The sequence below is a fragment of the Salmo trutta genome, chromosome 13, assembly GCF_901001165.1.
Source record: "Salmo trutta chromosome 13, fSalTru1.1, whole genome shotgun sequence".
Taxonomy (NCBI): Eukaryota; Metazoa; Chordata; class Actinopteri; order Salmoniformes; family Salmonidae; genus Salmo; species Salmo trutta.
Genome location: NC_042969.1, coordinates 44987458 through 45010319, shown reverse-complemented (window position 1 = coordinate 45010319; position 22862 = coordinate 44987458). Strand labels below are relative to the sequence as shown.

Here is a 22862-nt window from a genome sequence, read left to right as displayed (position 1 = left end):
CAATGACAGACTGTGGGAATGTGTTAATTTTAACTTCACAGTACAATAACTTCACACACACATATACAGAGAAATACACACCAACACCCATGCAGTAGAGGAGAACTGGGACGAAAGTCACACTTTTTTTGTCTTCCTAATTGCTCAGAGATTGATAGAACTAGAGACACCATATTTTATTACAAACAACTGATATATGTCCTCCACCATTAGTCATTTAATTTCTAGGGTAAATGAGTTTAAATTTAATAGACCGAGAAGAGAACTAGCCTAACGTTACTTTTGTACCTGCCGGCGGGACGGAAGGAACACAGTCTTTGGACAGAAGTAACAGCTGGTGAGAAGTGCACAATATATGTCTTATCTCCATGTTTCTGGTTTGTAGTTTGTTACTTTAAACAAATGTGACCGCCCGGCTCAATTCAGTCTTATGTAGCAACATTTGAAATTGTACAGACTCAGAGCTACAAAATGGTGTATCATACACTGCAGTTGAGGAACAATGGGAAATTGATTCTGCTTTGAAAGTTGATAAACTTGAACCACTTTTGAGAAAATGGCCCTTGAATGTTTTGGTACACCTACTGTAGAGCTCTTCTTTGTCTCCACCTATTCAGCATTGTTCATATCCTCTTAAGTCTAAGCCCAACCCATCTCTTTTACTTCTTGGGGCTATGTGGGATGTTAGCGTGCCACCCGTGGCGCACCCTATCAACAGCAGGTGCATTTCAAGAGCGGCAAATTTGAAACCAAATAAATGTCAAAATTCAAATTTCTCAAACATACAACTAACTTACACCCTTTGAAAGATAAACATCTCCTTAATCTAACCACGTTGTCCGATTTCAAAAAGGTTTTACGGGAAAGCATAAAGTTAGGTTATGTTAGGAGAGTACATTGACAATAGCTGTGTGTAATGTATTGTCGATTCAAAGACAGGCGTCACCAAAACCATAAAATCAGCTAAAATTATGCACTAACCTTTTACAATCTCCATCAGATGACACTCCTAGGACATTATGTTAGACAATGCATGCATTTTTAGTTCTATCAAGTTCATATTTATATCTAAAAACAGCGTTTTACTATGGCGTTGATGTTCAGGAAATCGTTTCCCTCCAATACCGGCAGTCAAGTCATGACAACAAAATAATTAATTAATATTAGAAAACATTGGTAAAATATTATATTGTCATTCAAAGAATTATAAATGTACATCTCTTAAACGCAATGGACTTGCCAGATTTAAAATTAACCTTACTGGGAAATCACACTTTGCAATAATATGAGCACTGCGCCAGAAAAATACGCATTGCGATACAGACTAACCGCCATGTTGGAGAGATCTAAAATCGAAAATACTATGTAAATAATCCATTACCTTTGATTCTCTTCATCAGATGTCACTTCCAAAGAATCCCAGGTCCATAACGAATGTAGTTTTGTTCAAAAAAGCTCATCATTAATGTCCAAAAACCTCCGTGTTGTTAGCACATGATCTAAGCCAGCCGGACTTCACTTCACTTCACGAACGGAAAAAATATATTTATGTTCGTTCAAACATGTCAAACGTTGTATAGCTTAAATCATTAGTGCCTTTTTTAACCAGAACATGAATAAAATTCAAGGCGGACGATTGGGTTCTCTTTTAAAACGTTTCGGAACGAGAGTACCCACCATCAACTCGCGCGCCAGGGGTCTAATCGGCCATCACAGTTCCAAGTCTCTTATTCGGTCAGATCTCACAGTATAAGACTCAAAACACTTTGTAAATGCTGGTGACATCTAGTGGAAGCCATAGGAAGTGCCAAAACATTCCTCAGCCCCTTTGTTTTTCAATGGCATAGGCTTAAAGTCAATTCAACACATCAGGTATCCACTTCCTGTCAGAATCTGTCTCAGGGTTTTGCCTGCCAAATGAGTTCTGTTATACTCACAGACACCATTCAAACAGTTTTAGAAACTTTAGGGTGTTTTCTATCCATATATAATAAGTATATGCATATTCTAGTTTCTGGGTAGGATTAGTAACCAGATTAAATCGGGTACATTTTTTTATCCAGACGTGAAAATACTGCCCCCTATACCCTAACAGGTTAACCTCTTACATCTAGATGTTCCGCTAGCGGAACGTCTGCTCCAATATCCAATGATGGGCGTGGCGCGAAATATAAATTCCTCTAAAATCCGAAAACTTCAATTTTTCAAACATATGACTATTTTACAGCTATTTAAAGACAAGACTCTCGTTAATCTAACCACACTGTCCGATTTCAAAAAGGCTTTACAGCGAAAGCAAAACATTAGATTATGTCAGCAGAGTACCCAGCCAGAAATAATCAGACACCCATTTTTCAAGCTAGCATATAATGTCACAAAAACCCAGAAGACAGCTAAATGCAGCACTAACCTTTGATGATCTTCATCAGATGACACACATAGGACATTATGTTATACAACACATGCATGTTTTGTTCAATCAAGTTCATATTTATATAAAAAAACAGCTTTTTACATTAGCATGTGACGTTCAGAACTAGCATACCCCCCGCAAACTTCCGGGGAATTTACTAACAATTTATTAAATTACTCACGATAAACGTTCACAAAAAGCATAACAATTATTTTAAGAATTATAGATACAGAACTCTTCTATGCACTCGATATGTCCGATTTTAAAATAGCTTTTCGGTGAAAGCACATTTTGCAATATTCTAAGTAGATAGCCCAACATCACAGGGCTAGCTATTTAGACACCCAGCAAGTTTAGCCTTCACCAAACTCCGATTTACTATTAGAAAAGTTTGATTACCTTTCCTGTTCTTCGTCAGAATGCACTCCCAGGACTTCTACTTCAATAACAAATGTTGGTTTGGTCCAAAATAATCCATAGTTATGTTCCAACAGCGGCGTTTTGTTCGTGCGTTCAAGACACTATCCCAATAGTAAATAAGGGTCACGCGCACGGCGCATTTCGTGACAAAAGATTTCTAAATATTTCATTACTGTACTTCGAAGCATGTCAACCGCTGTTTAAAATCAATTTTTATGCAATTTTTCTCGTAAAAAAGCGATAATATTGCGACCGGGAATCAGCAATTAGGTAAACAGACGAAAGAAAATATATCACTGGGTCGACTCGGGCACGCGCCTAATTCCTTTGTCCTCTGATCGGCCACTTGGCAAAGGCGATAATGTGTTTCACCCTGGGGCTGCCTCGATATCGTTCAGCTTTTTCCCGGGCTCTGAGAGCCTATGGGAGCCGTAGAAAATGTCACGTTACAGCTAAGATCCTGACTCTTCAATAAACAGAGACAAGAAGAACGACACCTTGTCAGACAGGCCACTTCCTGCATGAAATCTTCTCAGGTTTTTGCCTGCCATATGAGTTCTGTTATACTCACAGACACCATTCAAACAGTTTTAGAAACTTTAGGGTGTTTTCTATCCAAAGCCAATAATTATATGCATATTTTAGTTACTGGGCAGGAGTAGTAACCAGATTAAATCGGGTACGTTTTTATCCGGCCGTGTAAATACTGCCCCCTAGCCCTAAAAGGTTAAACAGCTTGGAAAATTCCAGAAAATTATGTCATGGCTTTAGAAGCTTCTGACAGGCTAATTGACATCATTTGAGTCAATTGGAGGTGTACCTGTGGATGCATTTCAAGGTCTACCTTCAAACTCAGTACCTCTTTGCTTGACATCATGGGAAAATCAGCCAAGACCTCAGAAAATAAATTGTAGACCTCCACAAGTCTGGTTCATCCTTGGGACCAATTTCCAAATGCCTGAAGGTACCACGTTCATCTTTACAAACAACAGTACGCAAGTGTAAACACAATGGGACCACGCAGCCATCATAGCTCTCAGCAAGGAATCAGCAAGGCCGCTCAGCAAGCAAGAAGCCACTGCTCCAAAACCGCCATAAAAAAGCCAGACTACGGTTTGCAACTGCACATGGGGACAAAGATCATACTTTTTTATAGTAATGTCCTCTTGTCTGATGAAACAAAAATAAAACTGTTTGGCCATAATGACCATCATGATGTTCGGAGGAAAAAGGGGGAGGATTGCAAGCCGAAGAACACCATCCCAACCGTGAGGCACGGAGGTGGCAGCATCATGTTGTGGGGTGCTTTGCTGCAGGAGGGACTGTTGCACCACACAAAATAGATGGCTTCATGAAGAACGAAAATTATGTGGATATATTGAAACAACATCTCAAGACAACAGTCAGGAAGTTAAAGTTGGTCACAAATTGGTCTTCCAAGTGGACAATAACCCCAAGCATACTTCCAAAGTTGTGGCAAAATGGCTTAAGGACAACAAAGTCAAGGTATTGGAGTGGCCATCGCAAAGCAATTACCTCAATCCAATAGAAAACTGAAAAACTGAAGCAGAACTGAAAAAGAGTGTGCAAGCAAGGAGACCTGCAAACCTGACTCAGTTACACCAGCGCTGTCAGGAGGAATGGGCCAAAATTCACCAAACTTATTGTGGGAAGCTTGTGGAAGGCTACCCGAAACGTTTGACCCAAGTTGATCAATTTAAAGGCAATGCTACCAAATACTAATTGAGTGTATGTAAACTTCTGACCCACTGAGAATGTGATGAAAGCAATAAAAGCTGAAATAAATCATTCTCTCTAATATTATTAGGACATTTCACATTCTTAAAATAAAGTGGTGATCCTAACTGAACTAAGACATGGAATTTTTACTTGGATTAAATGTCAGGAATTGTGAAAAACTGATTTTAAATGTATTTGGCTAAGGTGTATGTAAACTTCCGACTTCAACTATATATGTATGTATGTATGTATGTATGTATGTATGTATGTATGTATGTATGTATGCATGTATGTATGTATATACATATATATACATTTATATACATATATACATATATATACATAGTTGAAGTCGGAAGTTTACATACACCTTAGCCAAATACATATATATATATATATATATATATATATATATATATATATATATATATATATATATATATATATGTCTTACAGAGCCTTTCCATAAGTCCACTCAAGTTTCTTCAACTATCTTCTGACTGTGATTAGAGTGATGTTGATGTTGTGCCGTGATGCCAGCAGATTCCAGATTTCCTTTGCCGATCGCTCATCATCTTCAACCATTAGTGAGTCGAAGGCTTGAATGGTCTTGCTGGAAATGGAATACAATGTAAAAATATTCAGCATACAGTAAAGTCCAGCAATCGATTTATCTAAGCATTAGTTTTTAGCATTACTAGGCCTACATTACAGTATTGTAGCCTACTGTACCTGTTAATTTTCCTGGGCTTCGCGTTCGGCGTAACACAGGCGAATATCATTGTCCGTGACCATAATCCCCAGTCTAACAGTATTTTACCGACATGTTTAATTATTCAAGGTTCCTTGCTCTTCCACACTTGATCTTTTGTCAGCATGACAATAGACTCTTACCAAGTTCTCCAAATGCATTGTTTTCTAAGCACATCTGGATGGATCCAAAACGAATTACTATGGGAATAAAAATTACTGAATGACAGAAATATTGGAATAAAGTAGACTAATGATGGCAACAAATTCTTGCTTACTGGAACAGCCAAAGTCGTCCAATTGTTATAATAGGATTTGAAGCAATAGCCTACCCGTGTGTGTTCAACTATTTCAGCACTGATTCGTGCTGCTCTGAGACGAGCATGGGGACTGGTCTTGATAAATCAATGAGATCTTCACTGAATCTCTGTTTGAGTTTTGGTTAGCCTACAATTAGGGTGTGGAAATGTAAGGATTATTTTGCTTTTCACTCGCAGTCACCGGTCACATTGTACAGCGCCATATTTTTGTAACGTAAACACTGATGGTTTAGTTTTTTGTTTTTCTTGGAATAGAAACACCATAATATCAATCAAATTAATTAAGCTAAAATTCTTCAAATCAATCCCATATACTGTGTTCTTAAATTCTCCAAAACAGACAATATTTAAAACAGTCAAATGCTTCTCAAAGATGTCCTCTGGTGGTCAAACTAGCACTGGCAACAATGGCTGACACTTACACAATGTGCCATAGAATTCTGCGGTAGCCTGCAAGCTGTGCTGCAGTACGATGCAACTTTTAAAGGAAGAACCACTCGCTGGACAGTTCATATAAGGAAATCAGTCAATTGAAATGAATTCATTAGGCCCTAATCTATGGATTTCACAACTGTGAATACAGATATGCATCTGTTGGTCACAGATAACTTAAAAAAAAGTAAGGGTGTGGATCACAAAACCAGTCAGTATCTGGTGTGACCACCATTTGCCCCATGCAGCACGACACATCTCCTTTGCATAGAGTTGATTAGGCTGATGATTGTGGCCTGTGGAATGTTGTCCCAACTCCTCTTCAATGGCTGTGTGAAGTTGCTGGATATCAGTGGGAACTGGAACACATTGTCATACACGTCGATCCAGAGCATCCCAAACCTGCTCAATGAGTGACATGTCTGGTGAGTATGCAGGCCATAGAAGAACTGGGACATTTTCAGCTTTCAGGAATTGTGTTCAGATCCTTGCAACATGGGGCTGTGCATTCTCATGCTGAAACATGAGGTGATGGCGGCGGATGAATGGCACGACAATGAGCCTCGGGATCTCGTCATGGCATCTCTGTGTATTGAAATTGGCATCGATAAAATGCAATTGTGTTCGTTGACCATAGCTTATTCCTGCCCATATCATAATCCCACCGCCACCATGGCGCACTTTGTTCACAATGTTGACATCAGCAAAACTGGTCACCCACATGACACCATACACGCTGTCTGCCATGTGCACGTGTGGAGACATATAGACAATCGTGACCCATCCACTTAACTAGATGTGGCTAGATGTCACATGACCCATCAATTTAGACAGGTGTGTGAAGTGGTGTCTTTTGTTTAGACATGATGCTAGCTAGCTAGTTAGCTGAACAATTATCTAAAAGCCCAACCCATACTATTAGCAAATCAAACTGATTTTAATAGCTAGCCACATGAAATGCTGTATTATGAATCTACAAGTAGCTAAAGCTAACCATCTAGGTTCAATGTTAGATAGCTAGCTAACAGGCGATACATGTAAATGCAAATGGATTTCTGAGATACAAATAATATTGCTACATAGATCATACACGTAACGTTAGCTAACGAGCCAGCAAGCTAATGTTTGCTAGCTAGCTAACAGTATGCTTTAACTTGCAATGAAAACAACTTCCTGAACATTTTTTAAACCTATGATATCTAAAAATGTAGCTAGCTAGACTTTAACCCGTATACATGGAAGAACGCTTCGTGGCGGCGTGTCTTTTCCATTTGGTTTGTAACTAGCTACAACTTGTTTGGGCCATTGTTGTGTCAAGTCACTCCGGTTCACACTAACTGTGTGCAGAAAGTAGTCCCTCACAACTTTTCCCCACTGATCTTTGTCGATAGTGCCTGCTAAACTTTGCACAGCAATGTTGTTGACAGCAGAAACAGCACTTTTGCAGTTTTCCTTGGCTAACGTTATATCTTTCAAAAAAGCCGCGTTAGCAAGCCTTATCTACACATATTGAGCAGCTCATGTTATAGACAGAAGCGTGCTACTCTCGGCATGTCCAGCCCATCCATTATCTCAGCCAATCATGGCTAGCGGTAAGGTTCCTGTTTTTTCCCATGGCTAAACCAAGTAGGCTCGTAATATAACATTTATATTCATATTTACAGATGGCATACACGTTTGTAGTTAAGGCACATGAAAATGTACATGTTCCAGAAGACATTTCTACAAAAACACACTTTGATAATATTATTATTTTTTTAAACATTCAAATGCCTCTCCTGTGAAGTAGTGATGTACGCCTAGCTTCTTGAAACGGGTCACAAATGTACTATCAGTCAATTTAAATAAGTATTGCTATAGGTTCGACATTTATGAAAATGAACCACGTGTCAACATCACAAGGTTGTGTAACCATAATATTTTGCCTTACAATATTAATCGAATTAAAATAGATCACATAATAGCTATTTTAACCATCATTTTCTCATCTCACTTTAATGGGAATTGTAGTAGGATATCTTTCTAACCATTTTCAAAGGCTATTCATGCTTAGCCCTACAAATCATGCGCACTCCTCGTGTCTTGATAGAATACATGTCTTTATTCTCTTCACAAACAAACTCATCATGATTATCACATTTCCATGGCTTGACATAAGGTAATTGACCCCCAGAATCATAAAGATATACATTTTTAACCGCTAGCCTGTTGATAAAAGCTTATGTGAAAAGCAGATCCATCAAGTCAATTGATTAAGGCATAATTCTAATAATGTTATATATAGGTTTAAAATATTCTGTCACTTGTTGATACTTTGCTAACATTATAAAAGCAATATGAAAGTCATCAGTTTACATTGTGTTTACTTTCATGTCACCTGTCTCTCGTGTAACTGCTCCCAGGCTAACACCCAAGACTAGCTAGCATGATACTTGAAACATATTGTAATGTAGACGCAGGGAGTCAGTTAGTGAGTTTAATGATAATGAACATGGAATGACACAAAACAAGAGAAGTGTCTGACATGGGAACACAAACAATACTACCTGATGACTGACAAAGCTAGTGCTAGATAAATGGTAAGTAATGAAGGTAGTAATGAATTCTAGTTGAGACTGATAGGGCCCAGGTGTGCGTAATGATGGTTGCCAGGTGTGCGTAAAGATGGGTTGCCAGGACTGGGGGCTAGTAGACCGGTGACGTCGAGCGCCGGTGCGGGAGCGCGGCAGAAGACGTAACACCTATGTTGTAGTTTAGTCACTAGATGGGTTAAGAAAATTACACATGTTTGGAACCATAAACAATTAAACACTTCCAGTTCCGTTTTTTTTTACTTACATTGCTCAAAATAATTTTTTTGTCCTCTACATTAGGAACATACTGACTTCACTGAATCATTCTAGCTTCTGTGTTATCTGAGAAAATGGGCCTGTTACTATCGCCCCGTGTTACTTTTGTCCCGGTTCTCCCCTAGTACAGACACAAACAAATACAGACTGAGGCAGCAAAGATGTACAGAATGAAATCCCTGGTTTTGCTTATACCATCTCACTCTCAAATCAAATCAATGTTTATTGTCACATGCTTCGTAAACAACAGGTGTAGTGTAACAGTGAAATGCTTACTTACGGGCACTTCCCAACAATGCAGAGAGAAAGAAAATAGAGAAATAATAGAAAAGTAATAACATGTAATAATAAAATTAATAATAAATACAAAATGAGTAATGACAACTTGGCTATATACACTGGGTACCAGTACCGAGTCGATGTGCAGGGTTAATAAACAGTAGCAGCAGCGTATGTGATGGCCCAAAAAAGTTAGTGCAATAAGGGTCAATGCAGATAGTCCGGGTAGCTATTTGGTTAACTATTTAACAAACTTTTTAGCAGTCTTATTGTTTGGGGGTAGAAGCTGTTCAGGGTCCTGTTGATTCCAGACTTAATGCATAGGTATGGCTTGCCGTGCCGTAGCAGAGAGAACAGTCTATGACTTGGATGGCTGGAGTATTTGACAATTTTTAGTCTTTTTTTTTTTTTACACCGTAAAGGTCCTGGATGGCAAGGAGCTTGGCCCCAGTGAAGTACTGGGACGTATGTACTACCCTCTGTTGTGCCTTGTGGTCGGATGCCAAGCAGTCAACGTAGCAAGTGGTGATGCAGCCAGTGAAGATGCTCTCAATGGTGCAACTTTTTGAGGATCTGAGGGCCCATGCCAAATCTTTTCAGCCTCCTGAGGGGGAAAAGGAATTGTCGTGCCCTCTTCACAACTGTGTTGGTGTGTGAGGACCATGATAGATCCTTAGTTATGTGGACACCAAGGAACTTGAAGCTCTCAACCCCATTTCACTACATCCCTGTCATTGTGAATGAAGGCGTGCTCGGCCATCCATTTCCTGTAGTCCATGAACAGCTCCTTTGTCCAGGGTCCAGTTGAGCTTGGAGGGCACAAGGGTGTTGAATGCTGAGCTGTAGTCAATAAACAGCATTCTCATGTAGGTGTTGTCCAGGTGGGAAAGTACAGTGTCGAGTGCAATATAAATTGTGTAATCTGTGGGTCTGTTGGGATGGAATGTGAATTTTGTGGTGGGTCAAGGGTGTCTGGATGATGGTAATGAACGTGAGCTATGACAAGCCTTTCAAAATATTTCATGGCTACAGATTTGAGTGCTACGGGGCGATAGTCATTTATACAGATTACCTTGGCGTTCTTGGGCACATGGACAATGGTGGTCTGCTTGAAGCATTTAGGTATTACAGATCGGGTCAGAGAGATATTGAAAATGTCAGTGAAGACACTTGCCAGCTGGTCAGCGCATGTTCTTTGTTTCTCTGTGACCACAGTCGGTCTTAAAGTTGAAAGTGACTTTGGCTGAGTCTCTACCCCATCCCTCCTCCACCCACCTCTTTTAATGAGCACTTCAGAGAATTATCATAATAAAATCTGGGTCTGTCCAGTGTTTGCATGGTATAGTAGGGTATGACACCTGTACACTGTGAATGGAGCTGAAATTCCCCTGACCTCTTGGTACTAACGGGGATGTTTGAATTAGGAATGGAGTCAGATTGCAGCTAGTGTCTGTATCAGGGAAAGTGTGTTTGTGTGTGTGTTCTCTCAGTTGTTGGGAGTCTGAAACTCGAGTTTTGGAATTACGAGCAAGATTTACTCCAATATTTCTACATGAAGAATTGAGCTAGCTATACTATCCTGTTCAGTAACAGTTTTAGAATATATTTGTAACTGTACTTTGGCTGTATGACTACAGTATGTGAAGAAAGTGTATTCATTCAGTTTAATGGTGCATAAAAAGTAAAGACCATGACCTTCAATGTTTATAAAGTAAAGACCATTCAAAATTGTTCAAAGGGAGACCACCATGACAAGCTAAACAAACATGTGAGTGAGAAATGGATGGATGGATTTCCCCCCCAGAATTCTTACTGATGGACAGAACAACACAATTCCACAAAGCAGAGTTTTAGCATAAAGGCTGGCAGCTCCCAGATATGCCTGGTGGCTGGCAAAGAGCCAATCAGTTCTTAGAGGCACTGAGGGATGAGATTGTTTTGACCTCATTGGTTGACCCTATGAAAGTCAAATAGGAGAGCTAAAATAACTGGTTGAGATGGTTTGGGATGAGTTGGACCACAGAGTGAAGGATAAGTAGCCAACAAGTGCTCAGCATGTGGGAACTCCAAGACTTTTGGAAAAGCATTCCAGATGAAGCTGGTTGAGATAATTACAAGAGTGTGCAAAGCTGTCATCAAGACAAAGGGTGGATACTTTGAAAAATCTAAAATATATTTTGATTTGTTTAACACTTTTTTGGTTACTACATGATTCCATATGTGTTATTTCATAGTTTTGATGTCGTCACTAGTATTCTACAATGTAGATAATAGTAAAAATAAAGAAAAACCCTGGAATGAGTAGGTGTGTCCAAACTATATATACATATAGCAAACCCTTATGTAACCCTAATTTACCAGGTAAATTGACTGAGAACACATTATCATGTACAGCAATAACCTGGAGAAAAGTTACAGAGGAGAGATGAATGAGCCAATTGTAACCTGGGGATGATTAGGTGGCCATGATGGTATGAAGGCCAGCTTAGGAATTTTGCTAGGACACCAGGGTCAACATCCCTACTTTTACAATAAGTGCCATGGGATTTTTAGTGACCACAGAGAATCAGGACATCTGTATAACATCCCATCTGAAAGATGGCAACCTACACAGGGTAATGTCCCCAATCACTGCCCTGGGGCATTGGGATATTTTTTTAGACTGGAGGAAAGGGTGCCTCCTACTGGCCCTCCAACACCACTTCCAGCATAATTTGGTCTCCCATCCAGGGACTGACCAGGACCAACCCTGTTGAGCTTCAGAAGCAAGCCAGCAGTGGGATGCAGGGTGGTATGCTGCATGAAATATATGAATGCCTTCAAGGTATATACAAGATAAATATCACACAAATCCATTTTCATTGAAAAGCTGTACTGATTCCGGTACAATAGTGTTAGTCCAGACACGACAGCTACTATCATTAAATGTGAAGACTTATTTATATAAAATCAGTTCTCTAAGTTTAATTATTATGTGATTAAACTAATCATGTAAACATTAATCAACTAGGAAGTCGGGGCACCACGGAAAATGTTGAAATTTACAGAGTTGTAATTTTCCGAATATAACTTTTCAGATATTTTAATATCTGATCAATTAGTCATTCTCATTAATGTATTATTATTACCTCATCAGTTCTCATTACTGAACATCACAAACCCTTGGATATCTGCACGAACCCTAGCCTAAATCATGAATCAGCGATATACACATTTACTTAATTATTTATTTACTAATTAACTAAATAATCACACAGAATTACATAACAAACAAACAGTAGATATTTGGGTTACTACATGATACAAAGAAAAAGTCCCTAGCGGACAAAGCCGATATGACGGCTTGGTAGACCAAGGAAATTGGTGGGGACCGAGAGAGCGGGAAAGACTAAATGGATTCACTACACACAGTGGATAATTGTACTCATGGACATGCTTATACTTTGCTCATGAATGGCTGCTCATTCTGAAAGAAATTGCAATGTACATGTTTATGAATGGATGTCGTTGTTGTCTCTCCGTTGAAAACACTCAGTCGTCCTGTAGAGTTCATCAGAGTCTCTGGTTAACTTTCCCAGAAGTCACAATGTCTTTCGTGGTTGTAGGTGGTTAGTATGGATACTTTAGAGTACCATTCAGAAATGTTCTCACAGAATAGATTGCTTCGGCGGTTGTTGGTATTCTCGTTCTAGGTTTACGTAATTTCTAGCTGCAGACTAGTAATTCATGTCGTCTAGAATTTGCTCTTATTCTGTAGGGATCGATAGTCTCAGAGTTTAACCATTTCCAGCCATGTAGCCAAAACTACAGCTGTATGGTCTCCGTGGCCTATAGAATTGTAGCCATTCCAACGTGGGGACTCCTTCCCGGCATTCTCTGACTTAACCTGTTAGGGCTAGGGGGCAGTATTTACACGGCCGGATAAAAAACGTACACGATTTAATCTGGTTATTACTACTGCCCAGAAACTAGAATATGCATATAATTATTGGCTTTGGATAGGAAACACCCTAAAGTTTCTAAAACTGTTTGAATGGTGTCTGTGAGTATAACATAACTCATATGGCAGGCAAAAACCTGAGAAGATTCCGAACAGGGAGTACCCTCTCTGACCATTCCTTGAGCTTCTTGCCTCTGTTTATTGAAAATGTAGGATCTTTGCTGTAACGTGACACTTCCTACGGCTCCCATAGGCTCTCAGAACCCGGGAAAAAGCTGAATGATGTCATTCCAGCCGCTGGCTGAAAAACTTTAGCGCCTTTGGTAAGTGGTCTATCAGAGGACCATCAGACTGAGGCGCGTGCACGGGGCGACCTCGTGTTTTTACTTTCTCTCTCTTTGAACTAAAACACAGATTCCCGGTCAGAATATTATCGCTTTTTTACGAGAAAAATGGAACTCCTCTATGCACTCGATATGTCCGATTTTAAAATAGCTTTTTGGTGAAAGCACATTTTGCAATATTCTAAGTAGATAGCCCGGCATCACAGGGCTAGCTATTTAGACACCCAGCAAGTTTAGCACTCACCAAAGTCAGATTTACTATAAGAAAAATGTTATTACCTTTGGTGTTCTTCGTCAGAATGCACTCCCAGGACTTCTACTTCAATAACAAATGTTGGTTTGGTCCCAAATAATCCATAGTTATGTTCAAATATCCTCTGTTTTGTTCATGCGTTCAAGACACTATCCGAATGGTAAAGAAGGGTGACGAGCACGACGCATTTCGTGACAAAAAAATTCTAAATATTCCATTACCGTACTTCGAAGCATGTCAACCGCTGTTTAAAATCAATTTTTATGCCATTTTTCTCGTAAAAAAGCGATAATATTCCGACCGGCAATGCCTGTTTACATTCAACGAGAGAGAAAGTAAAAGCATGGGATCCCCTCGTGCACGAGCCTTAGTCTGATGGCCCTCTGATCGGCCACTATCCAAACGCGCTAATGTGTTTCAGCCTGGGGATGGAATTACATCATTCAGCTTTTTCCCGCCTTCTGAGAGCCTATGGGAGCCGTAGGAAGTGTCACATTACAGCAAAGATCCTCAGTCTTCAATAAACAGAGGCAAGAAGCTCAAGGAATGGTCAGACAGGCCACTTCCTGTAAGGAATCTTCTCAGGTTTTTGCCTGCTATATGAGTTCTGTTATATTCACAGACACCATTCAAGCAGTTTTAGAAACTTTAGGGTGTTTTCTATCCAAAGCCAATAATTATATGCATATTCTAGTTTCTGGGTAGGAGTAGTAACCAGATTAAATCGAGTACGTTTTTTATCCGGCCGTGCACATACTGCGCCATATCCCCAACAGGATAACAAAATCAATGGGCATGTGCCCTGATTGCCTGGGTCTGGGATTTTTTATTTATTTGATTTTTAGTTCTTAAAGATGGTATTATTGTAACATAATATAGCTATTTTTTCTGCATGATTTCTATTTGGTTTTGGTCATGTAAATTGACACTGAAACAGTTTTTCCATCCCAAAAATGACCACTTCAGATGGTAATGAGCTAGCATGCTAACTGTTCTTGTAGACTTCTAGTCATTGCGCTAACGCTAGTTAGCATTTGCTCGTGAAACTACCTCTAACTTCCTTCATATTGGAGACAGAGGCATAAAAATGGTATCCATGATGGTAATCTGTTGCAGCTAACAATATTTATAAAACAATTATTTTTCACACGCAAAGATCCCAAAAAGTATTTTTTTTGGTGGACTCCCTGCAGTACCCCAGTGTGAAAACCCCTGCTCTAGGGATTAGAGAGTAATAGTAATGGCTTATTTTTGTAAACACTAACTCCACCATGCCTCGCTGGCCAAAGCTTACTGTGGTTGCTCAACTAAAAGTTTTGCGATTATGCTGCTGTACTTAGAGGTAATTTGTGGTTTAGTACGGTACTACTTCATTGCTCCAGACCAGCGCAAGGGGGAATTAGAGCACTGATTATGCTTTTGGTTCCCAAGGCACTACTGTGTCTCTAACTGACAATGAATGGGTGACATGCACCAAATAGAAAATCATAATTGTGCACGACTTCAGTATTACTTACTAAAACTGTTGTTACACTAAGGTTTTTATTCTAAGAGAAACTTAGACTACAATCAGGGTGTGGAAATTTTTGCTCTTACTGTAGTACTGTAGCCTACTCCCAACTAGTCACGTTGTACAGTGCCCGAGTGGCATACTGGTCTGACACTGCATTGCAGTGCAAAATACATTGCTACAGATGCTGGTTCAATGGCCGTGACTGGGAGACCCATGAGGCTTTTGGTTTCTCTCCCTCTAAAAAAGAACTAAATAATTCTAAATAACAAACTGGCTTTATTTACAAATTAGTAACAATGTCTCAACCCATGTTCAAGAATGGCCTTTTTCTCAGTCACTTTACGTTATTTGAAAACAAAATTATCTCCAAAATATCGTTATATTTTAAACAAAGCGATTATTGTTATTTTTAATTAATTTTGAATTATATAAAAGCCCCATATTCTCACAGATATATTATTAACCCTGTTTTTCACAAGCGTAGCAGGCTGAGAATTCTGCAAACAACGTTTCTAGGATGGGCTATTAGCAGGACAATATATATTGGTCATGGCTCCCGAGTGGTGCACAATGAGATTGCCTTGCAGTCCTCCAGCTTTATCCACTGAGATAGCGGTGGGCGCACAAGGTTCAAGGCACGAGGACGGGGGGCGCGGGACACGCCGCAGAGCAGTGCACAGAAGACGGACCTAGCCCATGGGGAAGGGAGGAGGAGGAAGGGGGGATGACCCCAACCCCGCCACAGAGCAACACTTTAAAGGACATTGCATTAGTAATGGTGCTGAGTAGGGGAAACGGTCCCGCTGTTCTTAATGCCTGTCTGCACGTTTTAAATAAAATAATGTAACTAATAATGGTGCGAAAAATGCACCTTAAATATGATTTCAGAGGGCAAAAATTATGAAATATTAAAGCGTTAGACCTCTCAGTAAATGAGTCAATCAAAAGGTAGACTTAAATCCGAACTGGATTTAACGAAAAATGACATGAAAAGCGCACATTTGTAAATCCCAAACTATAAAAGTAATTGGAAAGGTAGATAGAAATTATTTGTGACATTGTGGTTACAATAAAGAATGTAAACAAGATGCTGTGTTTTTATATACAGTAGTGATAGACAGATGGAGGCATTTTGAAAACAGGTTTTTAAACACTTGTTTTTCACAAGTGTACTGTAGTACTGTAGCAGGTGTAGCCCTATTAGCAGGACAATACACTCTTTATAGCCTGGCTACTGTAGGTGTGAACATCCCCCAACTTGCAATGTATTCAATGCTTAAGTACTCTAAGGTGTGACATTTCTAACTCAAACATTTCTTCATCAACATCTTTATGCTTTCGTTAATAAAATAACGAGAAAAAAGGCAGATGTTTAAGTAAACTACATTTTTACTTGCACTTCCACCCAGCTCCACAACCACAGCTAAAACCTTGCTGAGATTATCAATGTATTTGACCCAGTTTATGCCCTCATTTGCAATGCAAAGCCAGGCGGGAGTGTGTTTTGGTCTGCATTTGGAGAAGTAAAAAAGACATTTGGCCTAACAGCCAACATTAGGTACAATTATAGAAATATACATGTAAATAGGCCCAAACATAACAAAGAAAGAAACGATGTGGTCCCAGAAACACCTCTGACAATGGATCCTGCATATCTCTTGATGATTTCTTCCTCAACAAAATCTCGAGCCATGATTCCTGAAAAAGGAGGCAAGAGTGAATTATTGTGGAATACATAACAGTCCGTGAGGTGTAGATTACAATATTTTATGTACCTTTTGCTTTGTAAATAGCCTAACTTACAATCAAAAATCAAATATGGGCCTGGTCCCTGGCGAGAAATTGCCCTCCTCACATGGAGTTTGAGCGGATGCTTGGGACTCGGCTTGCTTGATCTTCCTTTTTTTCTGTAGCAATTTTGAGCAAGGGCCATGGTTGATTCGTCTGTGAAAATGACGTCATTGAATGTCTCGCCAGCTTTGATCCATGCCTGGGCCTGCAGGACGAGAAGTTCTTTGTTTGTCAGACGAATCATCGGGTCGAAACTACAGAACACTATGGCTATTAGCAGGGCTATATTTTGGCCTTTATGAATATTATTTTGGCCTTTATTCAGATTACAATTGCTCAGTTTTTTTTTTTACAAAATAATCTCAAAAATATCGTTACATATAGCCTTACCGCTGTGGACTTCAATTTCAGCACCATTTCGCGCTGCTCTGAGACAAGCATGGAGAAACGAAAATGTTCAATTATATCCATGATATTCTTAAGATATATGAGCTTACTGAATATAAGCAAGTGATGTCTGCTAAATAATCAAGTTAGATTTGTCCAGAAATAAATAATTCTAAATAACAAACTGGCTTTATTTACAAATTAGTGAGAATGTCTCACCCCATGATCAATAATTGCCTTTTCGCACTCACTCTAGGTTAAATGAAAACGAAATCTCCAAAATATTGTTACTTTTTAAACAAAGCAATTATTGTTATTATTAATTAATTGAGAATTTTATGAATGCCCCTGAAATGTTCTCAGATATTCTCACAGATCCTAATGGAAAATGCCCCTTAGATATTAATTTGGATTCTTCTGATCCTCTAAATGTAATTATTGGCCTTAGGCCTATCATATTAGTCTCACTAGTGTTGAGTAATGTGCTTTTAAAAGTGGTGTAGGTCTTATTTTTTTTAAAGGATATTGAAGTTAGAAGCAATAGTATTTGAAGCAATAAGATTTTTGAAGCAATATGATTTCTACATCGTTTCACACTACTCTGAGACAACCATGGGGACTGGTCTTGATAAATCAATGAGATTTTTGGAATTGGTTAAACTAGAATTAGAAAATGAGGATGCAGAAATGTTATGGTCTTTGTGTAACCTTTATTTAACTAGGCAAGTCAGTCAAGAACAAATTCTTATTTACAAGGACAGCCTACTCCTTCCTCCCCTTCGGGGAATTGAACTCCGGTGTCCCGTGTGCCTTGCTCACACGACATGGGGATTCTTTAGCTAAATAGTCCAGTACTGTACTACCGACCATCACGTTGTACAGCACCATATTTTCTGTTCCATCCTAACGGAAACCCAGAGGGTTTTTCATTTTTCTTGGAATAGAAACACCATAATATTGATCAAAATAATTAAGCAAGTACCAGTCAAAAGTTTGGACACACCTACGCATTCCAGGATTCGTCTTTATTTTTACAATTGTCTACATTGTAGAATAATAGTGAAGACATCACAACTATGAAATAACACATATGGAATCAGTTAAGAACAAATTCTTATTTACAAGGACAGCCTACTCCTTCATCCCCTGTATTCTCTGGTACAGACATGGCCTGCTGTCCCTTGTGTAAGGAATTGGACACTTTCCCATGTTTACTACAGTATGTATTGCAGGCTATGTTTACTTGTCAGACTGCACAGTAGCCTAAAAATGCAGGTGGCTTATATCTTCATAATGCTTTAAATGCTTCATTATCCAAATGTGAAAGCATATACTGTACAGGACTGTATTTCTTCATCAGCATCTTTATGCTTTTGTTAATAAAATAATGATCAAAATATTTTTTCAAAATGCAGATGTTGATTTAGTTATGGATCCATAATGAATTACCATGGGAATAAATATCACTGATTTACAGAAATATTGGAATAAAATTCTCTCATGAAGGCAAACTATTTAGAATCCTCCAAACCTCTTATGCTGTAGCCTACTCCCGATTTTCCATTCCATCCTAACAGAAACCCTGAGGGTTTAGTTTTTCGTTTTACTCAGAATAGAAACACCACAGTTTGAATCAAATGTATTGAGCCAAATTTCTTAAAATCAATCCCATGTACTATGTTATTACACAAAAGTGTTAAAATTCTCTAGTAATGCCAATATGGGAGACTATCAAATGCTTCTCAATGAAGCTCTCTGGTGGTCAAATTAGCACTAACTTGCATTAACGTAAAAAATGGCTGACAATAAATAACATGCCATAGAATGCTGCAGCAGCCCGCAGGGTGTGCTGCAGTGTGACTCAACTTTTAAAGGAGGAACCACTGTACAATTGCAACTGGTCAAAAATGTAGCATCCTACATAAAATAATTATTTAACCTGTCTGGGCTAGGGGGCAGTATTGAGAATTTTGGAAAAATATGTTCCCATTTTTAACTGCCTCCTACACCAACTCAGAAGCTAGAATATGCATATTATTGTTCAGGTTTGGATAGAAAACACTCTGAATTTTCTAAAACTGTTTGAATGGTGTCTGTGAGTATAACAGAACTCCTATGGCAGGCAAAAACCTGACAAGGTTTCAAGCAGGAAGTACCCTGTCTGACAAGGAGTCGTGCGTCTTGCATCTTTTTATTGAAAAGTAAGGATCTTAGCTGTAACGCGACAATTCCCAGGGCTCCAATAGGCTCTCAGAGCCCGCGAAAACCCTGAAGGTTTACGAGGGAGCCTCAGGTTGAAACATATTATCGCCTTTTGTAAGTGGATGCTGAGAGGACCTTTGAATGATGCGCGTGCATGAGTCGCTTCTGAGGAGAAATTTTATTCGGCTGTTTAGGCTCAATGCATACTCCCGGTCGGAATATTATCACTAATCTACGAGTTGAATGGCATAAAAATTGGTTTTAAACAGCGGTTGACATGCTTCGAAGTACGGTAATGGAATATTTAGACATTTTTGACAAGCCAACGCGCCATGCGCGGGACCGTGAAAAAGCATTCTAGAACTCACGAACAAAACGTCGCTGTTTGGATATAACGATGGATTATTTGGGACCAAACCAACATTTGTTATTGAAGTAGAAGTCCTGGCAGTGTATTCTGATGAAGAACAAGCAAGGTAAGAACATTTTTCTTATAGGAAATGTGATTTTGATGAAGGCTAATCTTGCCGGGTGTCTAAATAGCTAGCCCTGTAATGCCGGGCTATGTACTTAGATTATTGCAAAATGTGCTTCATCCGAAAAGCTATTTTAAAATCGGACATATCGAGTGCATAGAGGGGTAATGTATCTATAATTCTTAAAATAATTGTTATGCTTTTTGTGAACGTTTATCGTGAGTAATTTAGCAAACTGTTAGTAAATTCCCCGGAAGTTTGCGGTGGTTATGCTTTTTCTGAACGTCACATGCTAATGTAAAAAGCTGGTTTTTGATATAAATATGAACTTGATTGAACAGACATGCATGTATTGTATAACACAATGTCCTAGGTGTGTCATCTGATGAAGATCATCAAAGGTTAGTGCTGCATTTAGCTGTGGTTTGGGTTTATGTGACATGATATGCTAGCTTGAAAAATGGGTGTCAGATTTTTTCTGGCTGGGCACTCTACTGACATAATCTAATGTTTTGCTTTCGTTGTAAAGCCTTTTTGAAATCGGACAGTGGGGTTAGATTAACGAGATTCTTGTCTTTAAATAGCTGTGAAATAGTCATATGTTTGAGAAATTGAAGTTATAGTATTTCTAACGATTCAAAAATCGCGCCACTGGAATTCCAGTAGCTGTTACGTAGGTGGGACGAAATCGTCCCACATACCCCAGAGAGGTTAACCTCTCTGGCGCATGTGGGACGAATTCGTCCCACCTACGTAACAGCCACTTCAATCCAGTGGTGCGATTTTTGAATCGTTTGAAATACTATTACTTCAATTTCTCAAACATATGACTATTTTACAGCTATTTAAAGACAAGAATCTCGTTAATCTAACCACACTGTCCGATTTCAAAAAGGCTTTACAACGAAAGCAAAACATTAGATTATGTCAGGAGAGTACCCAGCCAGAAATAATCAGACACCCATTTTTCAAGCTAGCATATCATGTCACATAAACCCAAACCACAGCTAAATGCAGCACTAACCTTTTATGATCTTCATCAGATGACACACCTAGGACATTATGTTATACAATACATGCATGTCTGTTCAATCAAGTTCATATTTATATCAAAAACCAGCTTTTTACATTAGCATGTGACGTTCAGAAAAAGCATACCCCCTGCAAACTTCCGGGGAATTTACTAACAGTTTGCTAAATTACTCACGATAAACGTTCACAAAAAGCATAACAATTATTTTAAGAATTATAGATACATTACTCCTCTATGCACTCGATATGTCCGATTTTAAAATAGCTTTTCGGATGAAGCACATTTTGCAATAATCTAAGTACATAGCCCGGCATCACAGGGCTAGCTATTTAGACACCCACCCAGTTCAGCCTTCACCAAAATCACATTTCCTATAAGAAAAATGTTCTTACCTTGCTTGTTCTTCGTCAGAATACACTGCCAGGACTTCTACTTCAATAACAAATGTAGGTTTGGTCCCAAATAATCCATCGTTATATCCAAACAGCGACGTTTTGTTCGTGAGTTCTAGACACTATCAGAATGCTACATCACGGTCTCGCGCATGGCGCATTGGCGTGACAAAAAATGTCTAAATATTCCATTACCGTACTTCGAAGCATGTCAACCGCTGTTTAAAACCAATTTTTATGCCATTTATCTCGTAGAAAAGCGATAATATTCCGACCGGGAATCTGCAATGAGCCTAAACAGCCGAATTAAATTTCTCCACGGGGGCGAATCGTGCACGCGCCTCATTCAATGGTCCTCTGATCCGCCACTTACCAAAGGCGATAATTTGTTTCAGCCAGAGGCCGCCTCGTCAACCTTCAGGTATTTTGCGGGTTCTGAGAGCCTATTGGAGCCCTAGGAATTGCCCCCTAGCCCAAACAGTAACCTCTTACATCTAGACGTTCCGCTAGCGGAACACCTGCTCCAATAGCCAATGATGGGCGTGGCGCGAATTACAAATTCCTCAAAAATACAAAAACTTAAATTTTTCAAACATATGACTATTTTACACCATTTTAAAGACAAGACTCTCCTTTATCTAACCACACTGTCCGATTTCAAAAATGCTTTACAACGAAAGCAAAACATTAGATTATGTCAGCAGAGTACCCAGCCAGAAATAATCAGACACCCATTTTTCAAGCTAGCATATAATGTCACATAAATCCAAACCACAGCTAAATGCAGCACTGACCTTTGATGATCATCAGATGACACCCCTAGGACATTATGTTATACAATACATGCATGTTTTGTTCAATCAAGTTCATATTTATATAAAAAAACTGCTTTTTACATTAGCATGTGACGTTCAGAACTAGCATACCCCCCGCAAACTTCCGGTGAATTTACTAAATTACTCACGATAAACGTTCACAAAAAACATAATTATTTTAAGAATTATAGATACAGAAATCCTCTATGCACTCGCTATGTCCAATTTTAAAATAGCTTTTCGGTGAAAGCACATTTTGCAATATTCTCAGTAGATAGCCCAGCCATCACAGCTAGCTATTTAGACACCCACCAAGTTTATCACTCACCAAAGTCAGATTTACTATAAGAAAAATGTTACTACCTTTGCTGTTCTTCGTCAGAATGCACTCCCAGGACTTCTACTTCAATAACAAATGTTGGCTTGGTCCCAAATAATCCATAGTTATATCCAAACAGCGGCGTTTTGTTCATGCGTTCAAGACACTATCCGAAAGGGTAAATAAGGGTTACG

At 39.1% G+C, this 22862-nt stretch overlaps 1 protein-coding gene across 2 annotated transcripts in view; it reads left to right on the top strand.

The window, feature by feature from the left end:
* Positions 1 to 22862, top strand: part of nyap2a (neuronal tyrosine-phosphorylated phosphoinositide-3-kinase adaptor 2a) — a 157197-nt gene that overhangs the window by 14076 nt on the left and 120259 nt on the right. The gene's annotated exons all lie outside the window — the stretch shown is intronic.